We start from the raw sequence: 12,087 nt of genomic DNA, 5'->3' as shown, positions 1-12,087 counted from the left end.
ATGGTTTCAAATTTTAAACCTTAATCTATTTATTATTAGAGCAAATTCCTATTACATACTTTACAAAGGAGTGAATAATTCACTTTTTATAAAACTAGCTAATTCTAAAAGTTTAAGTATCCTCATAAGTATCCTCATTTTTATATTGAGCAAAAATAAAAATGAGTGGGTGCTACTTTTCCCTGAGCCTAAAATAAGTATGGCAGCATTTTACTTAACTAGGACCATTGGCAGCTGCATAGTGGCAAGTTGGAAAGATCTCATTTGAGGAGGAAGAAAAATACACTCTGCGGTACATATAAAGGAGTACCTTGAGAAACTTCCAGAAGTAATTGGGAGCACATTATTACAGTTTTATGCTATACCATTTCAAATAGTCTTTAAAAGTAGATTTTGTAGTCATAGATTGATAAAGCTGGGGATATATGCAATATACCGTTATCCTTTGAACTGGAATAAACTTGAATAGAATAGGAAATTAAATATATTTATTTCATTAAAGAAATAGTTGGTTTTCAGCCGGGCGCGGTGGCTCAAGCCTGTAATCCCAGCACTTTGGGAGGCTGAGACGGGCGGATCACAAGGTCAGGAGATCGAGACCATCCTGGCTAACACGGTGAAACCCCGTCTCTACTAAAAAATACAAAAAACTAGCCGGGCGAGGTGGCGGGCGCCTGTGGTCCCAGCTACTCCGGAGGCTGAGGCAGGAGAATGGCGTAAACCCGGGAGGCGGAGCTTGCAGTGAGCTGAGACCCGGCCACTGCACTCCAGCCTGGGCGACAGAGCCAGACTCAGTCTCAAAAAAAAAAAAAAAAACAAGAAATAGTTGGTTTTCTAATCAGAAAGCTGTGCTGACTTTTATCCAATCCTTATCTATTGCCAATCAGGCAGGAAAATCTGCCAGGCCCATAGGATTTTATAAAAGATACTGCTAGTAGTTTACCTAAAAGTTGTCCTCCCATTCTTTTACAAACAAAATTCTGATTTTCTTTGGGGCAGCAATATGCTCATTAACATCCTACATTTCCGGGCTTCTCTTTCAGATTGGGGTAGCCATGTGACTTATGGCCATTAAGCTTAATAGAATGCAGGCAAAGCTGCACTTACAAGAAAATTTATACTCTTAAACCTTTATTAAAATCAGAGGAGAAAGGATAAAAATATACTAAGTGTGCAGTCAAATCTAAAAGATAGAAAAACATAATTAAAGAGCAAGATTAAGAAACAGAAATGACAAAGAAATTTTCTTGAATTTTGTCTATAAGGTCCCAAATAAATGGACTCTTCACTACCTCTCAGTTTTCATATCTCCTCTCTCTCAGATACAGTAGCCTCTTGCTGCTCCCCTAATATGCCAAGTATACTCCCTTTTCAAGGCTTTGTCCTTCTGCTTCCTCTGCCTGGGATGCTTTTCCCTCAAACATTCACACAGTTCGCTCCCGTGCTTCACTGTGCCTTCTGCTCAGTTGAAAGGCTTTCCTAACCACATCATCTAAAACAACAAGCCCACGCTCTCCGCCCCTTACCTTGCTTTACTTTTCTTCATGCCACTTATCATTTCACTCAGGAAGTTTCATAGCAGAGTCCTCTCCTACTTTTATTGAACAGACGATTCTCATATAAATGGTTTCAGAGCATACAAAGCCACCCAGTTCATTTTATTCACTTAGAATAACCAAAATCTGACCATGGTAAGTGTTCCCCAAAAGGGGGATTTAGAGGTCAATCTCATTTGTGAATAGATTTTAAAATCCTAAATGCTGTACTTACATTTACCCCAGGTAATGTGTACAGTGTATTATAAGATTATTAAATAGAATTTAATAATAGATAAGTCAGCCCAATAAATATGACCTTTCATCAAAGTTGTGGAAAAAAAATTTCTATTGTGATTAAAACTTACAATGGAGAGTATGGGGACAGGTACATTAAAAGTGCTCTCCAGACAGGCAGAGGAAGAAAAGAATGCAACTGATGCCACTCAAAACACACACACACACACACACACACACACACACACACACACCCCTCTTATAAACACTTAACCTGGTTTTCCAAGAATATGTAGCAAGACAAAGAAAATTCAGAATGTACCCGTATCACTTTGCAAAATGATTTAACTTCAGACCTAGAAGAAAATGTTTCGCATTTCAGGTTAAGTATAAAATCTATAACCATCAATGACTCAGAGCAGTGGAGTAGATCTGCAAATAATAGGCTTTCTGTTTAGGAAAAATAGTGCTTTCTCTCTGCAGGTGTAGAGAAGTCCCATGTCAGATGTGCAAAACATCATTTTTTGCATACATTAAGAATACTGACTTTATGGTACTTTTTATAAGAAACTGTAAGAAGCACTTGTAACGTACAGTTTTATTTAACTGCAGTTGAGTTCCTTCATGATAAACTGTACTCCTACCACCATATCCTTCAAGGTTTACAAATATATATATATTCACAAATTTTCAACAGAATCTTTAAATATTAAAATTTTCATTTTAAGATAGATTTTGGGAGATCTAAAAACAGCTATTCTTTTCTTAGCTTTGTTCAGAAAGCATTTCCTTTAATTTTCATCAATTTTTCAATAAGTCATTATTGCATCACTGACATTGTCATAGACTTCTGAGTACTTTCTCGCTCCAGCCTTCTGATTTATCAGTTGCCTTAGAAGTACTCGGTAGCTATAGTCATAAAGCACAGGAATTTTTTCTATTATTCACTGAGAAGTTTCATTTTTGCTCTCCAGTCTACCAAGCCCTACATTTGCCAAAGTAATGTTCTACTTTCTCACCACAGCAATTCTAAAACAATAGGTTGAATAGCTGCATGCAAAATTTCTTGACAAGAATTAGATTTCAAATTTAACTTCTTTTTGCCCGGCTGAATTCTAATTATTTTAGCTTAAACAAAAACCAAGATAGAACAAATGTTTACTCACATTTATTTCTTTCTCATTTACGAATTGATCTGAAAGATTTGTTACTAAAACAAATCTACTATCTCACAGGACAAATGATGTCACTCATATTTTAGAGGCTTAAAATTAATCAAGTATTGCAAACTTATGTAAACACAAAGATTAATAGCTCTTTTTCTATAGAACCATGTAATTATCTTTAAACAGGACTTTAGATATAAAAATATGTATTACAAAACCAAAGAATCTTCTAACACAATAATGGTTCTTTGTGTCTCCAAAGATTGGACATACTTAGGAATCGGACATAATATAAGTAAATAAGTTCAAATCATGTCAGTATTTAACTAACACATGAGCCTTCCTTTGGCTAAAGGTTTTCATTTTATTTTTAGAACCAAGGCAAGTCAATAAAACAACTCTGGTACCAAAAATCTCTGAGCTTTTATTTAATCATAAAAAGGTCTCTTACATATTGGCCCTAGAAGATACACTTATAGCAATTTCCTCAAGAAAATGAACACAAGAATGGTTTTATAAGATATAACTAGCTACAATTTTCTTCTCCAAAAGCAATTTTTAAAGTTTTCTTTACTAAGACTGTGTCTACAAGAAACCTAAATAGTCAATTCAGTCAAAAATATGTTTTATTCAAGTAAAGGGAAAAAAAAAAAACTTATGGATTGTCTGACATTCTGCAGACCAAGCCAAATGACTGACTGCTTTTGTAACATGTTTACAAAGCCTAAAGAAGGGCCCAATGAGTTTTCTAGTTCATATTGCCATATTTTAAGGAAGACTGGCACTTGCTTATTATTTTCATTAAGGGCATGATTAGGAAAATGAGTCTGTATTGTCTTATAAAAGGATTTACAGTATATTTAAAATTTACATTATTTCAGAATTTTAACAAATGTTTGACTGGTGTTTGCTTTAATTTTTCCTTTCGATTTTGATTTGCATGATGTTCCTCACTGATTAAGCTGTAATACGGAAGGACAGTCTTAAATGTGGCCCCTATACTGACAGTTAAAAGCGAGAACAGAGGTCAGGCGGTGGCTCACGCCTACAATCCCAGCACTTTGGACGGCTGATGCGGGTGGATCACGAGGTCAGGAGATCGAGACCATCCTGACCAACATGGTGAAAACCCATCTCTACTAAAAATACAAAAATTAGCCAGGTGTGGTGGCATGCAACTGTAATCCCAGCTACCAGGGAGGCTGAGGCAGGAGAATTGTTTGAACCCAGAAGGTAGAGATTGCAGTGAGCCAAGATCGTGCCACTGCACTCCCGTCTGGCAACGGAGCTAGACTCTGTCTCAAAAAAAAAAAAAAAGGGTGAAAACAGAAATTGCAGTTCAGAGACAGTGGATAAACCAGGAAACCCTCTCCCCGATTCTTCCCTGTTGATATCAGTCTTTTCTCCCTCTCCATTATAAGCAACCAGAAGCTGGCCGGGCACAGTGTTTCACACCTATAATCCCAACACTTTGGGAGGCAGAGGCAGGCCGATCACTTGCAGTCAGGAGTTCGAGACCAACCTGGCCAACATGGTGAAACTTCATCTCTACAAAAAATACAAAAATTAGCCAGTCGTGGTAGTGTGCTCCTGTAGTCCCAGCTACTCAGGAGGCTAAGGTGGGAAAATCGCTTGAACCCAGGAGGCAGAGGTTGCAGTGAGCTGAGATCACACCACTGCTAGAGCCTGGGTAACAGAGCGAGACTCTGTCTCAAAAAAAATAACAAATATAAAACTAAGCAACCAGAAGCCAAGGACCTTTCTCCAACACAGGCCCTTCCTTGAACATAATAGGCACTCAGTGAAAATTTTTGGGTGGTGATTTTGTGGAAAAGAGCCAGAATCATAAATCACTTAGTTAGAAAAACAGGAAGGAATATAGGAAAAGTTGTCAAAGAAATGAGGGGATCACATGGAGAAGAGATATCTCAAGGGGAACGTGAGAGCTCTCTTCACATTTCTGAAGAAGATAAGGCATACAGGATTAGACTTCTGTGTGATTTGAAGAGAGAGTGGGTGCCAATTTCCATCTAATATAAAGGGCTTCCTGACATTTATAGCTGTCAAAGATAAAAGGAAAGACTATCTCAGTGACTACAAGTGTTTGAGTAGAGGCTGCAGTGTCAGTTGGAAGAAGGGAAGCAATGGGGGAATTTAAGCACAGACTAGGACGTATTGAGGTTCCTTCTACCCCTAAAATTATATGAAGATGAATCACTCCCAACGATCATCTGAGATGTAGCAAACATTTAAAGGAATGGAAGTGGCATTGTTCCTCACCTCCACTGTAGAGATTTCAATATTATAATGGGGATCCAGATCAGACCAAACCAGTTACAGCCCTAAAATTCACCTCAGTCAACATGAACTCCACCTGTAACAGATCAGCATTATCGGAATTTATCCTGGGGTGGGGAGGGGCATAGTAAGATGCCGGGCGCGGGGGAGATGAGCCAGAAGGTTGGATGTGCTAAGAAGTAGTGGCCCTGCCTAGAAAAGAAAAAGATAAAAAACAGAAGAAAAAATATTATAAGAAAAAGGAAATAATCCCTCCTTCCTCTTCATGAAATCAGAGAACAGGTCTAAGAGCGAGCAAGTGGGCCCACATGTAGCTAAGGCAGACAAAAAATTCAGTGTTGCCAACAGATTCTTGAAGAAGTAAAACTGTTCTAAGGATCCAAACAGGAAGGCTCTGCTGTGCTCCATCCAGGAAGCTGAAAAGAAAATAGTCTCCTCATACTCAGGAATCTTAATCCAATAAGCAAAAGATCAATAAGATCAGGAATTCAATAGTAAATCTGGGAAGTCTGCTAGCTTTGACTATCATGCACCAATTAAAACTTTTTCACTAATAAGTATATTAATGTAAAATTCCACAGTCAAGAGTACCTGTGCTCTACATCAAACATTCTCAAGAGTACTGAGAGAGAGGAGCTGTCCAAAGCCAGCAACTTTCCAGGAAAACTACGTAGTTAGCTGAGGAAATGGGTAATGTAACACTCTGACTTGGATGTTTCATTCCACATGAGGAAAGGCACTCTGATCCTCAAGATCATGTTCAAGGGATGAAAGCACAATTGAAGGATTCAGGCAACTTTCCCCTTATAGCCAGACCACTGCAAACTTGACAACTCCAAACAGTCTACAACAAAATACCAACAACAGATTCCAAAATCCCTGTCTTCAAGTTTTAGCAGAAATAATATTAATTTAATAAAACAGAAACAACAACAAAAACTACACTGAACTGTGACCCCTCCAGGGCAGGAACCATGTCCTATTTACGTTGCCATTTATGTCCAACAAAAGGCCTCCATTAAGTAAGGATTATTGATTGAAAGTCATTAACTGATTGATGGAAACAGTGTTTTGGAGCTTACAAATATAACATACAAGGCAGGTACCCAGTGTAAGGCAGCCAATGACCTGACATGTAAACGAAGTCAGAATGTATCTGTGAAGTCTCCAAGGCCAAAAACTGCACCTCCACCATAATGAAGCCCTCACTCCACCCTGTAGCTTTCCTTTTGGAGCAAAATGTCAAAACCCCTACACCCAGCCTGACTCCAATCAGGCTAAATTTCTACCTGATTCTGAAAGGCTCCCTATCAGACAAGATGCTATAACTGCACCCCCATCTTATGTTCTAGTCAACATTTTTGGTTTTCAGGAGTCTAAAAGGATATAAACACGTAAGTATTTATTTTGGTGATGGACAATATTGTCAAACCCAAAGGGCTTCTGCTAGCCTTACCTACTCCCCAACAACTATAGGCATTGGTCATAATAAACCTTATTATTAATATCTTCATATTCAACAAAAGATCAATCTTTTTGCAGACAGAGTAACTAACAATAACTGGTTTGTTTTTCTTTCATAACAAAACGTGTAAGTAATAGCTAAGACCAAAAAGATTCATGTGAGACATAAAATAACTTTCCAGGCTCCCTAGCCACATAATTTCAAGTAAGAATGCTTGTTTTCTGGGAGAGCCTGTTTCCTTCGATCCCAGTGATGAGCCACTTATCCACAGCACACAAATCCTAGGCTCATAGCCAGAACAAAAGCATTTAGAATGTCATAGCTGAGGAATAAATGTGCCATGGCTGTTAAATTCAGCAAAACAGGAAAGATAAGGGAAGACTACATCTGGCACCAGAACTACCCAGTAAGAAAAGGCACTCGGTGGCAAGTTTTCTATAAGTCTGATCAGTAAGAGTATCTAGAGGGCAGTTAGGAGTCCAGCAAAGAGCATCAGAGGCCCCACAGGAGAACAGACCAAATGAGAATCCAGCCATCTAATAGTTTATGTATATATCCAGTACACACTTTAATACCTGTGATACACTAAGGACTGAATTAGGGATAAGGAGATTATGAAGGCACAGGCTTCACTCATAATGATTATGATAATGATAACAAATATGAACAAAGTATAAAAGTGATACAAAAGATGGCGTGGCCAGAGAAGTAACATGATCTAGTGGGACACATAAATTTTTTGAATGAGAGATACCAGGGTTTGAATTCCACTCCTATCTCTTATTAGCTCAGTTCCCCCGTATGCAAAGCAGCAGCAGCAACTATCTTGTTTTCTTTTTTTCTTTTTCTTTTTTTTTTTTTTTTTTTTTTTTTGAGACAGAGTCTTGATCTGTCACCCAGGCTGGAGTGCAGTGGCACGATCTCGGCTTACTGCAAGCTCCACCTCCCAGATTCACGCCATTCTCCTGCCTCAGCCTCCCGAGTAGCAGGCGCCTGCCACCACGCCCGACTAATCTTTTTGTATTTTTAGTAGAGATGGGGGTTTCACCATGTTAGCCAAGATGGTCTCAATCTCCTGACCTCGTGATCCACCTGCCTGGGCTTCCCAAAGTACTGGGATTACAGGTGTGAGTCACCGCGCCCAGCCAGCAGTAACTATCCTATGTAATTGTTGTGAAGACTAACTAGATAACACTTGTAAAGTTCCTGGTACTTTGTCTGATACATATTATTGCTTTAAAAATCATTATTACTCACTTGCTGAGGGGAAGTTTCGTGGGGCAGGTAATACTCAAACTAAGTTGTAAGGAATGAGTTGGAGTCACCTGTGAAGAAGTCAAGGAAAGGTTCTCCAAGTAGAGACACCAGCACATGCAAGGGCTCAGAGCCTATGGTTCCAGATGAATGGAAGGAGGTGGTTTCCATTTGAAGGCGAGAACAATAGGAGAGACAAAGTTGGGTCTCTCTCCTGGGATGAGAAATGGGAAGAAGCACTTTCAGAAAAAATTCGGGTTAAATAAGAGTGTTTTTCACTGAAGAATAGGCACAAAAGATGGATGGGGTGGAGTGGGACATGAGGCTTTTGTTCTGAAGAGCTGCAAAAAGAAAAGACTACTGTAATGGAATAGTCTTAGGTGGGCACTGCCAGAACTGACCCTAATCAGCCACAGGTTTTAGTGAATAGAGAGTGACCACCAAATTCAACACTAACTCTTCAGCAAGCAATTGAAACTCTGCAATGGAGGGGGCACAGGGCATCAATGTCTGCTGAAAATATAAACTGTAAAGCTAAAAAGTATCAAGAATAGGCTCCAGCCAGTACAATCAATCAAAATCTACTGCCATACGAACATATTAGAATTTAGTGAGAAATTCACTATAGTCAATGTTTCAATGTGACAGAAAAAATGACTTATTTCTAATGAGTGCCAAAATTACAAAAAATACCAAACAATGCTTCTCACTATAACTTCCACAATGAAATATTAAGTTCTTTATTTTATACATATATACATGCAAATGCCCCTACTCCAAATTCAGTACTATTGCCAATAAAGCTACACCAATTTTAAGAAACAGAACATGAATGTTCTACCATTTGAGAGTCTAAAGACCCCAAGTTTCTAAACAGTTATTGAACATTAAAATCTCAGAAGTCTTCTGAGACAATTTTGCATCTATTTTTCATGTACACAAACTTAAAACGAAATGTTTGTACTCATGCTAAAGCAGAAAGAACCCAAGCTTTACTGTCAGACCAACGCTCAAATTCCTACCTAGTAACCTACCTGGTCTCAGTCTTCACATATGCAACATATATAGATGGTGTGTATATACATCTGAATGGCATATTTGTTTTAGGGATAAGGTATCACATATGTAAAGTCCTGATAAGTTTTAAGCTCCTAATAAATGGAGGCTTTTATTACTGTTGTGCAACTCTGTCAAAACCCGATGCATGATAGCATCAGAAAATTATTTTAGCAGTCGTAATCTCTCAACCTAATGCTCCAAATATTGTTCTACATGGATTCTAAGATACAAACTGCCATATAATTAGCTCATAGCTAGCTTAAAATACAACCCTATGGGAGCTTGCTCTAGATGTCTGCAGCTGAGTTGTAGAGGGAATGGCTTGATGAAATAGCCTACGAGCAACTTGTCAAGCTAAATTCTGAATGCTACAAGGCACCCAGATACCACATTTATAAGAACTGTATATTTTAAATATGTAAATTCTGAATAGCAAAGAGAACATTCTAATTTAGCCAAGACCAAAGTCTATCAAATAAAAATTACTCATCTATATTATACCTTAACAACTGATTGAGAAGGAATAGTATACATATGATTACATTTTCAGAGAAAGGAGGCAACTGTATCCACAGATTTATTTATTTGGTGAGTTTTTGAAACCTTGCAATGGAACTATAAAAACAGTGTGATTAAAATCGATAGAGCACATCAATTGGTAATTCTGTTGCCCAAGAAAAGGCAACAAGCCTTAGGCATGTTATTAGTAGATTATACAATTTCACTGACAGGTTCAAGATATTTAAAGGCAACTGAGAAGAGAGAGGATTTCTCTTTTGGTGCCAAGGGATTTTTCTCTTCTAAAAGGAAATCATCATGTCCTTTTAAAAATGAAGATTAAAAATGTCTTCTGTAACATTTGAAAAATAATATTGTTTTCCTTTATTTTCTAAAATAAAAATATATTGATGATTCTGATTAAAATTAAACTGAAAGCTATTTTTGTTGAACAATACTGTATCTAACCACATATCCATTTAACAAATATCAGAATAATTTGGGAAGTAGAGGTTATAAGTTTATTATTTCCAAAAAGTCCACGCAGAAGAACATGAAAGTCTAAAAATATGAGTTTCCAGACCTCTTCTGCAAAAATTATAAATGATTCTCTTTTCATGTATTAGTGATAAAAGTATATACTTTTACACAGGCCTTCAAAGTCAAAGAATGTTGTTTCAAAGCACACTTTTTAACCAGATAACAAAAGTTATGTAGATATAAATTTGTCTTATTAAAAAGTGACCAAGCCAAACCGAACCTAAAATCAGCAAGACTTTAGTCAGATATTCCACTATACTACAAACAGAAAATTGCAAAAATGTTCAGCTGGTTGCTTTATTGTGAAAAGTCCAGAGTAGAAACATCTTTGTGTAGCTGGGAAAACTAATAGCAACGATTTTATGTAGCTTTATGCTTACAACAGAAAAGAAAAAGTTGACTACAAAGTTGACCAGAGTTTAATCACTGAATCTCAATAGGAAATACAAGGCAAGGTTCACAGAAATAAATAAGTTGACTCAGTCATTAGGCTGTATAGCTTTTGCCAAATGAACAGTAAAGTCTACTTAGTGGAGCTTAAGTCTTTACACTTACATCAGGCATAATTTTTCAAAGAAAACTACAAAACACTACTTTCGTGTCAGTAATATATGTACATACTTGAAAACATATAATAGCTTTATATTCTAAATAACTATTGAAATAGATAGCTTTATTAACTAAATAATGCAAACAATTTTCTTTAGCTTCTCCCTCTCCCTCAGTTTCCACATTCAATATTGACAAGTCCATTCTATTTCCAAAACACTTCTCAAATCAATCAGTTTTCTCTATTCCAAATATCATATCCTAGCCCACACCACTATCATCTCTTGCCTGGATTACTGCAAGAGTTTCCTAACTGGCCACCCTGACTCCATCTAAGCCATATTATCCAAAGCTTTCTCCATACTCTAGCCAGAATACTATTTCTAACACGCAAATCTGATCACATTTCTTCCCAAGAAAAACCACTTCAGTGGCTCCCAAAAGCACTGACATTAAAGTAGATCCCTTAACATGACATACAGGAGCCTGTGTGATACGGTCTCAGCTTAATTCTTCAGGCTTAACTCATACTACTTCCTTAACAAAATTTGCCAACATACAGAACTTCTTTCATTTCCTGGAATCCAGTGCTTTCTCTAGGCCTTCTTATGTGTACTCAGCCTGGAACACTCTTTCCCATTCCTCTCTTCATCTGCATAATTCCTACTCTTCCTGCAAATCTCAGCTTAGACATCATCTCCTCTGAAATTCTCTTAAAATCTTGAGTCTTGGTTGAGTCTCAGCCTCTCCTATGTACACTTACTACACCATACTCTGAATTGTACTTGGTCACCTCCTTGCTTGTGTTCTTCACTATACTCAAAGCTCCCTGAAGGCAGAGATGGTGCTTATGTTGTTAGTCACTGTTTATCAGGTGAGAGAATGACATAATAAAATGTGCTTTTTGGAAAGCACATTCTACCTTCAGTATAGAGAATGTACAGACAGCAGGACAAGCCAGGAGATGGGAAGACAGGAAATCATTACAATCGTTTTAAGCAAGATGAAATTGTGGCCTTAACTAGAAAAGCAAAATCAGGAATGAGGAAAGTAGACAAATTCTAGCGATATATAAGATGTATAGTGGTAAAACATGGTAACTAATCAGTTATGACATGATGAGGGTATGAGAAAAGTCAATACATTGAAAACTGAGAGACATGGCAGCCATTTACTGAGACAGTAAAGACAGGAGGAAGAACAGATCTGGAGTAAAATAACCAGTTCAGTTTGGGATGTGCTAAGTTTGCTTTGTCTTAATTATGCCAAAATGGAATTGTAAGAGGTAATGGATATTTAGGACCAGAAATAAGGAGAAATCTAGGTAGAAACTATTAATTTAAGAGTTATTTCATAGAGGCTGGGCACAGTGGCTCATGACTGTAATCCTAGCACTTTGGGAGGCAAAGGCTGGTGGACTGCTTGAGCCCAAGAGTTTAAGACCAGTCAGGGCACTATGGCAAGACCCTGTCTCTACAAAAAGTAC

At 37.6% G+C, this 12,087-nt stretch overlaps 1 protein-coding gene across 11 annotated transcripts in view; it reads right to left on the bottom strand.

Annotated features, from left to right (window-relative positions):
• Positions 1 to 12,087, bottom strand: part of LOC105488736 (serine/threonine kinase 33) — a 221,534-nt gene that overhangs the window by 92,567 nt on the left and 116,880 nt on the right. The window contains exon 1 of one of the 11 annotated variants that reach the window (XM_071075133.1): positions 2,047 to 2,065. The exons of the other annotated variants lie outside the window; for them this stretch is intronic. The gene's annotated coding sequence lies outside the window, so the exon portion shown is untranslated. Of the gene's footprint in view, positions 1 to 2,046; positions 2,066 to 12,087 lie in introns of those variants that run through there. 11 annotated transcript variants of the gene reach the window in all.

The sequence above is a fragment of the Macaca nemestrina genome, chromosome 12, assembly GCF_043159975.1.
Source record: "Macaca nemestrina isolate mMacNem1 chromosome 12, mMacNem.hap1, whole genome shotgun sequence".
NCBI classification, from domain to species: Eukaryota; Metazoa; Chordata; class Mammalia; order Primates; family Cercopithecidae; genus Macaca; species Macaca nemestrina.
This window is presented reverse-complemented; position numbering and strand designations above follow the sequence as displayed.